Genomic DNA, 16,593 nt, shown 5'->3' with positions numbered 1-16,593 from the left:
TCATTATATGTAATATATGTTCTCAGATTAATTACTATTTTGAAGTATGAAATATTTTTTCGAAATTGAAAAATTGCCAGAAATGTTCTTGGTTGCTTTTCTATAGGGATGCAATGCTTCCACCACATCCATGTACCCTACGCCCCCGGAACCAACTGACTGTTTTTCCGGTTTTCTGATTAAAAAATTGACTGACTTGCTTACTGAATGACTGTATGGATGACCCAGCTGACTGACTGCCTGACATGCTTGCTTACTGATTAACTTTGAGGATGCCTGAATTATTGATTGATTGACTAAACAGTAGACTAATTGAATGAATGGTTACTTCGTTTATAGACTGAGTTACTGACTCACTAGTATTACAAATGAAGTGCTAACGCCACTAACACAAATATCACTTTCATTTTGTTGCCATTTCATTATGTTCGACCTGGTGAAATAACAGCCGATGTTAACAATTTCTATCATCTGGGAAATAACTCTTCTAATAAATATTGCTAACATCCTCAAATAACTGATAATTTTAATAATTATTCTCCGAGGTCACGATAATATACCAATATTTTTTTCATAAAAATCTATGTTCTCTTCTCATTTCTGCACTCGAGGCTTAATGTGTATCCTAATGAAAATTAGACTATAAATGTTTTGGTCACAAATAATTTATTTTTGTGGCATGCATTTTCTGTTCTCCATTTATTCTGCATATTTCAGATCATTCAGTCATTTCTTGTGTTCTATTAAGACAAATTTCAAAGTGACTTATATAAGCTTAAATTAAAGCAAAGAGTAATTTCTCTTCAAATTCTTATAAATGCAATTCCAAATTATCCAATTCCCATTATCCTTCTAAATCTACACGACGACACATTCCTTCGTCATTTTACAATCCGGTTTCAGTTACAAAAGATATACACAAATAAAATGTCGAATAAAAGGCGAAGATTGCAAAGAATAGTAAGCAGACGAAGATGGACAAGAATGGTACTCGTAAGTAGGTGAAGATGGCCATGAATATAAGTAGGTGAAGATGGCAAAGAATAGTAAGTAGGTGAAGATGGCCATGAATGGAAGTTGATGAAGATGACCATGAATAGTAAGTAGGTGAAGATGGCCATGAATAGAAGTAGGTGAAGATGACCAAGAATAGTAAGTAGACGAAGATGGACAAGAATAGTACTCGTAAATAGGTGAAGATGGCCTTCACTATAAGTAGGTGAAGATGGCCATGAATAGAAGTAGGTAAAAATGGCCATGAATAGAAGTAGGTGAAGATGGCCATGAATAGTAAGCAGGTGATGATGGACAAGAATAGTAAGTAGGTGAAGGCCATGAATAGAAGTAGTTGAAGATGGCCAAGAATAGTAAATAGGTGAAGATGGCCATGAATAGAAGTAGGTAAAGATGGCCATGAATAGAAGTAGGTGAAGATGGCCATGAATAAAAGTAGGTAAAGATGGCCAAGAATAGTAAGTAGGTGAAGATGGCCATGAATAGAAGTAGGTGAAGATGGCCAAGAATAGTAAGTAGGTGAAGGCCATGAATAGAAGTAGTTGAAGATGACCATGAGTAGTAAGTAGGTGAAGATGGCCATTAATAATAAGTAGGTGAAGGCCATGAATAGAAGTAGGTGAAGATATGGATGATGGCGATAGTATATTATTTGAAAGTAGTAATACTCCTGCAATTACTTGTTGAGACTGAGGAAAGCCACGAAATGCCTCATAAAGTATACAAGGTAACCCGGTCAAGATTCGAATCTGTTGCTTTCGGAAATATCCGGTAACCCAATCGAGATGTCAGTTTGTAGCGGTCGTCATGTAAATATAGGAAAAGTTAATAAATTAAAAGAAGTGGAAAGGGAAACCACTTTTTGCAATAAAGCTTGTTACACTTCATGGTTGCCTTATTCCTTAACAGTTAACACAAAACATAAAGGACACAATGATTCATTTCATAAAAAAGATAGCTCATTTTGGGACACCCTATGAACACTGTTACACAACAGATACAGTACCAATGTGAGAAGCTCTTCTTTTACTAGTACTTTACTGATGAATCCCTGAAGTGGCGTTCGGGAGGTTTATTAGATTTCTTAGAATTCTACGTCAGAAAATGTGCTGTTCCTTTCTATTAATGTCAACTCTGAAAGTAACAACATTTTTGTTACACACTATATGTGCAAAGCTGGTTATCAGCAGCCGCAAGTTCTACTGTAGGATGAACAAGAATACAATTTGACACCCTGGGAGGTGGCAACTAAGTGGAGACGTCCTTTGTAAAGGGAGTTAGAGACAGCTTCTCAGGGAAATAATGTTCAAGAACATTATACACAAAGACTCAGAAATGTTACATAGTGCTGTATTTTGCTAGCGGCCCTGTGATTTCCCCGACAAAGGAGTATAAACAGAAACATGGGCGTTAATCTTCTCAGATGGAAATCAGTCATTTTTAAACATATTATTATTAACTTGCGTGATGAAATGCTGTGCACTCAACAAGAAATAAATAGTTCCAATTTAAATAATCTTAAATGAATATATGCCCCTCCCGTATATTCATTTAAGATTATTTGAATTGAAACTATTTGTTTAAAATAACTGGGCTAAATGAAAATAGGAAGCGAAGTGAAAATAAATAAAACGTTCAATAAGGATAATAAATAAATATTTCGGTGGTATGGACTGACGCTGATCATTCTGAGCCCTTATTTATTTTGATGATTATAGATGACCATGAAATTTATTTCTAATTAATTCTCGGTAATTTAAATTTCAAAAGTCTTATGTTTCGGTATTACTGGAAATGTATCGTGATCTATAATATCGTATTTCATCGTCTGGGACGTGCAATACGGTGTTTACGTTGAAAATTTCTAGATTCTGGCAGAAACAAGAAGTCCGGAGTTATGACATTTACGATCAGTCATAAATTTAGCTCGGGTACAGGGAACCGGACGCGCCTAAAAGGACAGGTCAGAGCTTGTTACAATTGCCTGTGAATGAGGGCCAGTATGATTGGGTTGCCTCGTTCAAGCTTCCCACGGAAGATGGGATGAAATGTATATGTCAACACCATCTTTCGAATTCCCGGCGTGGGGGTGCAAGCCATTCCACAAAGGGAGACTTTCACAATATTCCGAACTGAACGGACGTGACCCTTGCACGCTCCGGGACATAGCTAGCCGATAGTGTAACGCTGTAACGTAAAGCTAAGAATACATTAATTTAACAGTGTGGTGAATTAGCAAGTGAATAAACGTCAATTGGCTCAACTCTCAGAAGAACGCTTTCTTCGGCATCGCTACCCTGAGACCCATGCGAACCGACCCAGCTAATTTCCCGTACCTATACCGATCTTCCTTAGTTTGATCTGTGAGAACAACTTCCAGTAGCCATCATACACTGTCCTAAGGTAGAAAGAGGTGTAGCAGGGATAGCACCATTCCTACTGCGCCGATACAAGCAAAGGCGGGTTGGAAAAGAGCGGTGTTAGGACATATAGAAAAAGTTGTAAAACACACCTAACATAAATTTGCATTTTTCTAGAAACAAATCAAGAAATTGGAACGTAATCCCAATAATGCATTTTTCAAGGGATGCGTAAATAAATTTTGACTTAACACCGCCGTTTTAACTGCAGATGTTTTATAACCCCGATAGACTTGGGAACGAATTCGGAAGGAGACGTCACCTGCTGCAAGATAAGCGCGTTTCAAAAGTCTGCGCTATGAGGCACCATATTTCCGCCTTTCCCTGAAAGCTACAGAACCGCCTCCCTTCTTGAATCATCGTTGATTTTCCGCCTTTTAAAACACATGAAAAAAAATATAAGTGGACATTTCTGTATTTCCACCTGGAAATATTAAAAAATCCATGAAGAAGTCAAGATCCCCGGTAATTCCGTTGTGATTCGAACCGAGTACTTGCCGATTACATAACCAGGGTGTTACCACTACTTCAGCCTTTCTGGATATGTTAACCAGTACAAGGAAGAAATTTGAAGGGAAACAACAAGATACTGTGGAACTTTATAGAGGAGTATGAGAAGCCATACAAATGGAAAGAATCCCAAGATGTAGGCTCATCAACGTCACTATAAATTAGCGCAACAGAAAGTAATTACTCGTACACGAAACAAGTCACTATAAAAGCCTACAGTGCCGGTCACGGTAGCCGAGCGGTCTAAGGCATGCACTGTCTTCACTCGTTCGGAAGCCGGGATCGTGGGTTCGAATCCCGCTCAGGGCATGGATGTTCGTGTGCGTTTTTGTATGTTTGTCTACAGGTAGAGGCCTTGCGACGAGCTGATCACTCGCCCAAGGAGTCCTACCGAATGTGTAAGATCTAGTAAAACCGAAGTGAACGGAAGTTCATGGAGGTAGGCCTAGGCCCACTGGGGCTGTAGTGCCAAGGAAAAAAAAAGGCTACAGTTGCATTACTTTTCGAGATATTTCAAACCACAGCACTTTCTCATAAACTAAGTTCTATATATATATATACATTGTGACAATTAATTTCCCGAACTGAGGCAATAAAAAAGCACACCTAAAAAATTTAAATATTTATTAATGCTGTCACTCAATATAGCCCCGCCCGCTTCCGCACAAAGTTTACATCGCTCATACAACGAATCGAGTGCCCAAGAAAACGCTTCTTCTCGTATGGCCTTCGGTTCTCTCGTCACAGTCTGTTGGATCGATGAAACAGCCTCGAATCTATTCCCTTTCATTGCAATTTTTAATTTAGGAAACAAAAAAGTCAGCCGGCGATAAATTAGGGGAGTAGGGTGGATGGGATAACACTGGGATTCCTCGTTTCGCCAAAAATTCGGAGACAACGCCCGAAGAATGCGCCGGTACATTGTCGCGCAAGATACGAGGACACAGTTTCTGAAGCGATGAACTCGGGCGACCAATCTCTTAGTCGCCTGCTCATAAAATTTACCTTTAATTTACCTTTAATTTACATAAAATTTAGTAGTTTCTCTTTGTTTCATTTTGAAACCGCAATATTTCATCTAAATTATTGTCAAGTAAGTGGGTTTTGCCTGACGAAGAATAACGGGTTCTGGATTAGATTACAGGAATTACTGGCACTAATATTATAAACCACTCTTAATTACAATTAATTATAACAGCTCATAATTGATGACTGTCTCAGACTCCCTCCACTCCTTACAGGACCACGAGTGTCTTCTCTTCTGCGTGACTGCCTTGGTTCTGATTTACTAGTCGGTCACTTCAGCTTCCGCTGTCCGCTGGTTAACACCCCACAGCTGAACACTGAGCTCTCTTGCAAATGAATCATTGAACTCCCACACGAATGAACCATGACTGAACTGAACTAACTTCAACGCGAACCAAATATAAATCACCATCGCCGAAAGTTCGTGTATCCGTTGCCACGGGAATGTGTTTGGCCGGCCGTTGGCTAGCAAAGGACTTCAGACTATGTTCGTTGCCACGGGAACGTATGTTACCGAACCGTTGTTAGCAATGATCCTATTCCGCGTCTGTTCTTTACTGGGAGAATGTATTTGGTGAGCCGTTGGCTAACAATGGACTTCCGCTCTGGCACTACTATTCCTGTTTTCAGGTTTCATGGCACAATATTTACATCAAGTACCTAACTAATTAAGTAACTAAATTACTTCTAGGTTCAGGGTATTTCTTGAAAATTGACAGTCACTCCCAGGCCAGTTCAATTCAGTCAACAAGCTAGCACCATGTTTGTCTGAGACCAATTTCAGTACCATCGACGGATCTGCTCTTATCCCTGCTAAGATGTCNCTAAGTTCTATGTATATATATACATTGTGACAATTAATTTCCCGAACTGAGGCAATAAAAAAGCACACCTAAAAAATTTAAATATTTATTAATGCTGTCACTCAATATAGCCCCGCCCGCTTCCGCACAAAGTTTACATCGCTCATACAACGAATCGAGTGCCCAAGAAAACGCTTCTTCTCGTATGGCCTTCGGTTCTCTCGTCACAGTCTGTTGGATCGATGAAACAGCCTCGAATCTATTCCCTTTCATTGCAATTTTTAATTTAGGAAACAAAAAAGTCAGCCGGCGATAAATTAGGGGAGTAGGGTGGATGGGATAACACTGGGATTCCTCGTTTCGCCAAAAATTCGGAGACAACGCCCGAAGAATGCGCCGGTACATTGTCGCGCAAGATACGAGGACACAGTTTCCTGAAGCGATGAACTCGGGCGACCAATCTCTTAGTCGCCTGCTCATAAAATTTACCTTTAATTTACCTTTAATTTACATAAAATTTAGTAGTTTCTCTTTGTTTCATTTTGAAACCGCAATATTTCATCTAAATTATTGTCAAGTAAGTGGGTTTTGCCTGACGAAGAATAACGGGTTCTGGATTAGATTACAGGAATTACTGGCACTAATATTATAAACCACTCTTAATTACAATTAATTATAACAGCTCATAATTGATGACTGTCTCAGACTCCCTCCACTCCTTACAGGACCACGAGTGTCTTCTCTTCTGCGTGACTGCCTTGGTTCTGATTTACTAGTCGGTCACTTCAGCTTCCGCTGTCCGCTGGTTAACACCCCACAGCTGAACACTGAGCTCTCTTGCAAATGAATCATTGAACTCCCACACGAATGAACCATGACTGAACTGAACTAACTTCAACGCGAACCAAATATAAATCACCATCGCCGAAAGTTCGTGTATCCGTTGCCACGGGAATGTGTTTGGCCGGCCGTTGGCTAGCAAAGGACTTCAGACTATGTTCGTTGCCACGGGAACGTATGTTACCGAACCGTTGTTAGCAATGATCCTATTCCGCGTCTGTTCTTTACTGGGAGAATGTATTTGGTGAGCCGTTGGCTAACAATGGACTTCCGCTCTGGCACTACTATTCCTGTTTTCAGGTTTCATGGCACAATATTTACATCAAGTACCTAACTAATTAAGTAACTAAATTACTTCTAGGTTCAGGGTATTTCTTGAAAATTGACAGTCACTCCCAGGCCAGTTCAATTCAGTCAACAAGCTAGCACCATGTTTGTCTGAGACCAATTTCAGTACCATCGACGGATCTGCTCTTATCCCTGCTAAGATGTCTCTTCACTTAAGATTTTTAGTCACAATTTAGACGAACTTTTCATTTCTCCGCGAGCTCTACATGTCGGCCCCATTTCAACTTCCTGCATTGAATCAAATAATACTATTAAATGAGTGGCTGAGGTCGGAGCCGGAGCCGGAGCCGGAGCCGTCTGTTGTTGTTGTGAAGTTCTAGAACTGTATTCGGGAGGTGCTCGTTTCGAATCTCGTCCGGGACACACGTTATCCTGAATTAAGCATTTCGTGGTTGTTCTCACTTCTGATTCTCTAATGGGGTCATGTAACAAGCTACAAAGTTTTGTTAAACTTCTCTTTATACATTTTCGGCGTCTGTTGTTATCTCTGTTTCCGGCAGGCCTACTTCGTTCCAAAATGCCTCAACCTATGTTTACTGCTTTCGTCACTGAGTTTAAGCTACGTGTTCAGAGAGGGACAAAGAGTGGAGTCGTACCATACGCTCTCTTAAAGAAGTGAAATAGCGCGAAATTTTCGTTTAAGGGTCGCTCTCTGTCACCCGAGCCTGTCACCCTGCACCGATATCAAGCACTGACTAACCCCAGGTTTTAAGGTCGTGTCATTAATCAGGCGGTAATTCTCCGGCTTCACAACGGGGCAGCCCATATTCGATCCCAGGTCAGGTCATGTGGAATTTGTGGCATGGGTTTTCTCCACGTACTTCGATTTCCTCTACCAATTCTCATACCACCGACTGCTCCACATTCATCATCATCTACCACCCGGGGCTGGTACAATAGGCCAATTAGAGGCCGACGTATCAAGTGAACTCAGTGTCACCCCACCCCCAAGAAACAAAGAAAGACTAACCACCAGGTTTACGGTTCTCTTTTGTTTTTATTATTTTATTCTTTCGTCTGTGTTTCTGTTCTTTATCAAATTAAAATAAGATTATTCTACATTTTAATAATTATGTACTCTTTACAATAAAAACTGTGTACACACATATATCAATGTATATAAAAAGTATGTATTTTATGGATGTTTTGAGAGATTATCAAGAGTAATTCTTCCTACACGCAATTTTAGATTTACGCGCCATCTTTAGAAAATAACCCCAGGTAAGATATGACTTCACTCTACCTTCTACACATACTGGTTTGTCGGGTCTAAGTCGCTGCTGAGTGAGTTGCATGACTATGAGAAAATGGCTACCAAAAACACGTAGCTGATTAAATATCACATTCACAAAGTCATCCTCAATGCAGAGAGAACAAAAAAGCGCCAGTTATGAGTGATTACTGTGTGCCAGTATAAGAACACTCTTTGACAGAATTACATATTGCTCCTGTAGTCTACTTTTTAACTTCCACTTCCAAACAAAGAAGAGATGTGTTCCTTACACGTCTGTCTCATTCTGTGAAAAGATGCCTATGTGACGTTGCTACTCCTTTTGTTACAGTTTAATAAAATGAGAGATATCATTAACAGACATTTTCCTTTTAAGTCTTCTATTATAACGGTAATAACAATAAAATATTTTGTACCTGTCTATAAGAGAGCAAAATAAATTTGTTTATTCCAAGTTACATATTTCTTACTCGACTAATCTTGCAACATAACAAAATTCCAACATGAAATGAAGGAGTATTATAAAAACGACTAATCTGAGTGACAAACGTTGCACTTCGAATATCAAATATCTAATGTACTTCTACGCGGAAACGTAGTTGGTTGAGATACTATGCTACAAGCCGAAAGGTCGCGGGTTCTAGTCCCGATGTGGTCATTGAATATTTTTCAATTGACCTAACCTTCCAGCCGCACTGTGGCCCTGGAGTCGACTCAGCCTCTAACAGAAATGAGTACCAGGAATATTCTTCGAATATTCTTGGGGGTAAAGGGCGGCCGGCGCGTAGGGCTAACAACCTTGCAGCCATCTATGAGCCGATTTTCTAGAAAATGTGGGAACTACAGCATCTCACAACCCTATGGGCCTCCAAGGCCTGTTTCAGGGATACCTTTACTTGACATTTTAGTATACTTCTGTACGATAAGTTAGTACATCTCACAACACGAGAAGTGATTTGAAAGAATATATTGTTCATTTCTGACCAAAATTTGAGCCAAAGCATTAATAACACAGATTTTTTAAATGTTTCTTTGCGATCTTGAACACAGGAAACTTCTGTTCATTTATTGCTGATAGGAACAGGTCATGATCCTGCGAAGCGAAGGTCACAACACCGAGTCGTAAATGGATCCATTTTATACCCTATTTATTTAAGGATGCTGCCACTCATGTTATGTAGAGTTGAATGGTATATTGAACAGGGAATAACGACAGAATTACTGCGTTTTCATACTTCTTCCATCATCCGGTATTCTAGAGAATAGAAAACACGACGTTTCGGAAACAGGATCTGTTTCCGACCTCAGATGAAGAGGAGAGAAGACACCTACTCAGTTAGGCCCCTTAGAAAGACCTAATCTAAATACCTGGACGAATTGGGAAGGATTTGGAAAGAAGCGAACCTAGCTTAATTAAGGTCCTCAGGATAAACGGACTCTGGGTGAATATTTGAAACCTGGATCTCCAAAATCCTCAGCAGGTCCTATTAAATGAGTCTTCAAGAAGTCCATCATGTAGGATTTGAAGTTCTCACAGCGATGGCCATGAAGAGTTATAGTTTCTGGATATATGTGGTGTAGTTCGTTGAAAGTCAGCAGACGTTTCGGAGAAACATATCTCCTCAATCTTCAGGGTCCAAGAATGATTAAAATAAGAAACTAACGTGAAGTATGTAGAAAACAAGCAAGAACCTGTAGATGGAGGAGAATGGTTCTTCCTAAACTTCGGTTGACTTTAAACGGACTATACGGCGTTATATTCCAGGAGGTAGAATTCTTCGAGGTTTATCGTATATTAGATACTATAGACCTAAGAAGTTTTTGTGCACTGAGGCGTCTTTGAAAGAATAAAATAATAAAAACCAATTTAAATTGCATGCAGACGTTTATCGGGCAGACAGTTGCCACAGTTTAATTTGTCTGATGACTTCCGGGCTAGGGTCCCAGTAACGGATTTCATCAAATTCAATTTAGCACTTCAGGATGTCCGATGAATCACGTGATATAGACGCTGCGATCATTTTGATGTTTCTACAAAGAAGGCGTACAATGGCGCTAGGTTGAGGAGTGCATTTCGTAACCAACATTTCTAGACATTTGTTTGCAAATAATCTTTTGAAAGAAGTTTTAAGTTTTAGAAGTGTATTATTTTTCTTAGTCTGCCAATTGCTTTAAGTCAGTGCCACTCTTCTAACAGATACTAGTGTTAACAAATTTTATTCAGTTTCAGTCTGACAATATATGTGTAATCCTAAGATAATTATACAGTTTTCCCATTATTACACATTTCGGTCGCTATTTCTAGCCATCATCAGGCAGTACTTATACAGTCCCCTCAACTCTCTCTGTTATCTTCCTCCATTGGCAAATTTTTACGATTCGGTAAGTTCGTATTGTCCTTTACAATGAAAATTTTTAGTTATAGACTTAAATAAATATAGCAAATTATATAAATGTTCTGTCCCATTTTTCTGAATGGTATCATTATTCGAAATATAGGCGAATTTCAATTTTTAATCAGCCTTCAAACTTGTCTTTTATGTCTACATTGGTTTCAGTTAAATTGAAATACATGAGAACTTAAACTACGTTAGTTAAAAATTAGACCAACATTGGTCATTTCTGTTCCTTATTCTTACAATTTTTATTTCTATTTTACTTTAGTTAATTCAGATATATACGATGTAGTCCTTGGTTCTGTGAAATGATCGTTTTGTTGATGAGGGCGGTAATACCAGATTATCTTAGGGTCCTAGTATCCTCACATCGTAGGGCCGCGCCATAGCCCAAGCGGTTAGTCGCTGGCTTCCCACCGCGGCGGCCCGGGTTCGATTCCGGTTCTGGTCAAGTGGGATTTGTGGCGGACAAAGTGTCCCTGGGGCAGTTTTTTTCCGAGTACTTCGGTTTCCCCTGCCAATCTTCATTCCACCAATTGCTCCACAATCATCCTCACCTATCATCTGGGGCTGGTACAGTAGGCCAGAAGTGACCGCAGTACAAGGGACTCAGTCCCACCCCACTAGCAATACAAAAATCCTCACAACGCACATATTCGTTTTCAGCTTTCTATGTGGCGGTCTGAGATATAAATCATATTGTTTTGTCGTGATAATATTTGTGGTTAGTTAGTTGACTTCCTTACCTTGTTTGTATCTTGATGCTGTGTTCATGGTGCGTGCTTTTGTAGTACTGATGTAGCGGGTGACTAGGTTGACGTGTTTTCGTGGTAGTATTATACTATCTACAGCGTGGATGCTGAAATGTTTTTCTTATTGTGTAGTATAATGGTTTTATACCGCCTCAGATATGAGACTGTTGAGATGAAAGGGTACTTCATGTATTTGTTTGTTCTTCTGTGTACAAAATGGGTGACATTTCTCTCTGTTATTAATATAGCTACACTTTATAGCTATCTGTATTTTTTCACTTTGTCCTGCATATTTCCATATGTATATCCCTTGGTTATAATGTGTTATGCATAAGTGGATGGATCTTTCTTATACTTTATTGCATGTATATAATCATTAAATCGTGTTTTGAACGAACTTCCTATTTGACCTATGTATTACAGGGGACAATTCCTGCACTCGAGTCTATATGCACCCCTATTGCCGTATTGATTATTATTGTGTTGCTTCATTCTTACGTGTTTTTGTTTTGCATTTGTAGTTTTATATGGCATTTTACGTTGGTGTCTTTAAATATGTCAACTACTTTTCTTATTTATTTCCGAAGTACATAAGTGTGGCCCATCTGCCTTGTTTTTGTTGTTGATTTTGTTAGTGTGTTGTTACCTTGGTCTAATTTTTCAAGATGATATTTATTTGATATACTGGTTCTGCTGTAAAATGTATTTTATCTCGTTCATTTCTGTGTGTCTTTCTTTCTTCTTTATAGGGTAGTCTATTTATCATAGAGTTACATGCTGACATTGTGTGTTGTATGGATAGAGAATCGAAATTAACGGCCGTGGGAATTCATTACGCTGACCATGCGATAGCCTCTATCGACTAAAGTTGGCACTAACTTCGCCGACAAGCGGCGGTCGCTCGGTTGGTATAGTTCGTTTGCGGACTAAAACCACGGAGTTTGCTTTTTGTATTTTTTATGGGGTGACCTGAGATGTTATGTATTATTGTGTCTGTGGCTGTCGCCTTTCTATGTATACTGCGTGTAGATTATTTCTTGTTCTTTGGATTGTAATGTCAAGGAAATTTATTCTGTTATCCTGTTCTTGTCCCATGATGAACTGTAGTTTTGGGTGGATGTTTGTATTAGTAATACGTCATCCACATATCTAAAATAACATATTATTTTGTGTTCTATAAAAATGTCATATGTTATTACAGTTCATGTATTGTGAAAACATTTCAGCTAATACAGCTGAGAATGGGGAACAAATTGCTAATCATTTCTCTTTTTGGTAACAATCTACCGTATTTACGCATGTATAGGCCGCGTGCGTGTATAGGCCGCAGCACAATTTTCAGACAGAAATTATAGAAAAAATAATTTTCTTGGAATATTATTTCAGGAGTAGAAATTATTCCGAAATAATTATGAATATATTTTTTTTAAAATGAAGTGTGATTTCGAATACCTCGAATATAAGCCGCACCCCAGTTTTCCTCTTGAATTTTTGGCAAAAAAATGTGCGGCCTATACATGCGTAAATACGGTATATTAAAAGTTAAGCAATTGCGTGATAGTATATTTGCTATGTTTATCATTTATTTATTTTTATTCTGTTGTATATTATAATGTTTTAGTTTGGTTCTGATTACGCTAACAAATATTTTGGTTGGTTTATTAGTGAATATGCTGGATATATCGAAGGAGCACATTCGTATACCTTCATTTATGACTAAATGGCAAGCCTGTGGCAAGATTTAGTGTATCTGTTGTATTGTAAGGTGAAGGTCTTTTATTATTTGTGTTAGGCATTTGGCTAATTTATATGCTGGCAAATTACACCTATTTAATGAACAGTATGACGCTTAAATACATTATTACTAGTACAAGCTTTTTTTTTCAGCGGTTGAATTTATAAAGGAATGGCCTTAAAACCGAAATATTTTCTTTAGGCTTTGTGTCTTTTGGTGTACTGTTTAATCTAGTTTCCTATTATATAAGGAATGGCAGGATTATTATATCTTCACGTAGGCTCATCCCAAATAATTCTTTCAAATGAATTAAGGCTCTGTCGAAAATTTGTACAGACTTAATGCCACAAAAGTCCTCCCACTAGGTGTTTTTCATTTTCCTAACATCATGCTCTGCAAATCCCTGTGGAAAAGGCAGCAGCACCCCTTGTCTTGTTAAGTACGTTTGAGTGTACGTACCTTAAGGACGTGTCTCACAGGGCGGCGATGTGCACATCCGGAAGGATCGTTTTTAAAATATTAAATGATTGTGTAGCAGCGTAGTTGGTTGAGGGGCTATGCTACAAGCCGGAAGTCCGCGGGTTCAAGTCCCGATGAGGTCATTGGATTTTTTCAATTGACCTAATCCTTCCAGCCGCACTATGGCCCCGGGTTTCACTCAGCCTCTAACAGAAATGAGTACCACGAATTAATTAAATAATTTTCCTGGGAAGTAAAGCGCAGCCGGCGCGTAAAGCTGACAACCTTACTGCCATCTTTGAGCCGATTGTCTAAATAATGTGGGACCCTCAACGTCTCACAACCCTATGGGCCTTCACTGCCTGGTACAGGGTAGCTTTCCTTTTTTACCAGATATGCACATACATTGGAGGGATTATTTGCAACATACACGGCAGAACTGCCGTTCTCATCCTTGTATTTCATCCTGTGTATGTTATTAAAAAGATATAAAATTACTTTGCTAGACGAAAGTGTCCGCGTCAACGGACAAAGTTATGGTTTTCAGCACGGTGACCAGGATTCGTTACTCTGGTATGTCATCATGAAATTTCTTGTACAGAAACTGCTCAGTAACCAGTTTCTGAATTCCTTCATTTTCACATTTCTTTTACTTTTCCTTCTTCCTCGTTCCATCCGTTATTCTTCCGTGTTTTTCACTATTTTCTGAACTGCTTACTTGTATTTCTCTACTTTTATTTCCTTCCTTTATTACTATGTTTATTCGTTCTTTTTGTTTCCTTCCATTGGTCCTTCCTTCGGTTTCATTCCCTTGTTTCTCTTCCCTGCATGCCCCATGTAAAATTATTTTTTTTTTTAATTTGCTTAGTGAGGGGGGGTGGAGTCCGGCTGGATCCACCCGGCACGGCGGCCACTGATTGGCCTATTGTAGCCTGCCCCGGGTGATTATGATGATGGAGAATTTTGTGGAATGACGATTGGCTGGGGAAACCGAAGTACTCGGAGAAAACCCGTCCCAGCACCACTTTGTCCACCACAAATCCCACTTGACCAGACCAGGGATCGAATCCTGGCCGCCGCGGTGGGAAGCCAGAGACTAACCGCTTGAGCTATGGCGAGGCCCATGTAAAAGTAACTACATCTCTTTCTTTATGATACTTCTTGCAATGTCTTTTCTTTCTTTCAGCTTCCACCTTTAGGTTCACTGACCTCATGTATTTAGATTTGTAAAGTTATTTTCGAGAAACACAAGCAAATTAGAACCTGATATTTACAACCACTGGGAGGTTTTGTGCGTACTTCTCAGGGATCACTCCTCCGCCCAACAGGGCTTACTGCAAGCTGCGAGAAGCAAATCATGTGCACGAACTCTAAAATTTATCACCGGGCCGATAATGTAATTCATGTTTCTTTATTCGAGTCTATTATTCATCTTTTAGGTCCTTGCAAATGTTGGTATGACATCGGGTGAGCCCACTGAACTGCCTAATCATTGTTAGTTGCGAAAATTTGGAATATGTATAGCGTATTTCAGCAAGTTTAGCGTCGAGAAACGCTGATCTGATTTCTATTAAATTCTATGTCTGGTGGTCGGCACATTAATTGCTGCTAAACAAATTTAATTTGGATTCCTAACGGTCCAATAAATTCAATTTTACGTGAAGATGAAATCAAGCTTGAGTGATTCTTTTTCAAAACTATATCATCGGAATAAATACTTCCATATGTCATAATATTTAAGTGTTATTAACGTTGAAACTTTCCTTTTGAAATATTTTATATAAAGTGAATATGTAAAAAAAATTAAAAATTCCTGTGTTTGCATTGTGATATTTTTATTCTATTAACTTTCGAAAAGTGGATTTGTTTGAGATTCATGATATATGCGTAGTCATAAAGAATGCATTAAGTAAATGTTTACTCTGCTTTGATGAATATATTTCCAATAATATTTTCTTTTAAGAAACAAACCAAAAACGCAGCAAGATCCAAATATCTTCCGGTCTAAAATATGTAACATGATAGAAGGGTGTAATCTTCAGAATCAAACAACTTGCACGACCTAAATATTTTGTTAGACAGACAAAATATTTTTCAGTTGTCAATCGTCTTATTACACATTAACTAGGCAATACAGTGTGAACCATTAGCTCAGTACATAGACCGTAGCTTATGGGAGTGTGTTTACAGATAAAAATAAATAGACCCTGAACATGTAATAAATATTCGGATCACGAAGTTGAATGGGATAAGGCTCAAATGAGCAGGTTAGCTGTGTGTAATACTTTCTCCCTCCCTTGCCTTAGTAAGGTAGGCAGTAGACTCAGCCTCTGGGTTAAATTTTCGCCAAAAATGAAAGCAAATAATATTTTACGCAGGGGAGGAGTTTCGATAACGGCTAAACAAGCAATGCTTCTCAGCGGGGTAATGTTTCAGTCAACACGCCTACAACATCAGTGTTAATATGAAGATAAATATTTTGTATCTGTACTGGTGTGAATGGAAGTCTTTTGCTCCAAGAGATAAATTCAGATTGAAGGTGTCTGAGGACAGGGTCCTAAGACGAATATTTGGAACTAAAATAGAGGAAGTAAGTGGAAATTCAGAATACGAGGGACATAAGAATTCGTACGCTACAACTAACGTTATTAGGGTGATCAAATGAAGCTGAAATGGAAGACTTCTTTAATCGCAAGGTCATGCAATTAAGCATTGACATAAGAAGGGGTCCAGGGTTCGTTAGTAAATTACAACGTTGCTGAATCTTTCAACGAACAAAAATTAACGAAGACCTTGTGACGATTTTATTATATCTACTGTCCTACACAATATGCAGGAAAAATGCTGGAGTAACAATGATACTCTAGACTTCTACTGGGGATATACTTTCTTCGAATCTCGGCTTACTTATCCGATGTTCTGGCAGATTCTCTTGTGTCTTTTCTCACCTTTTGCAGACGAATTTCAGAGTAGCACCATCACATAAGAAAACCGCCTCCTTAAGAAATTTTATCGACTCATTATGTATGGGGGGCACGCGGTAGCCTAGTTGATTGAGG

This window comes from Cryptotermes secundus, unplaced genomic scaffold, assembly GCF_002891405.2.
Source record: "Cryptotermes secundus unplaced genomic scaffold, Csec_1.0 scaffold194, whole genome shotgun sequence".
Lineage (NCBI taxonomy): Eukaryota > Metazoa > Arthropoda > Insecta > Blattodea > Kalotermitidae > Cryptotermes > Cryptotermes secundus.
This window is presented reverse-complemented; position numbering follows the sequence as displayed.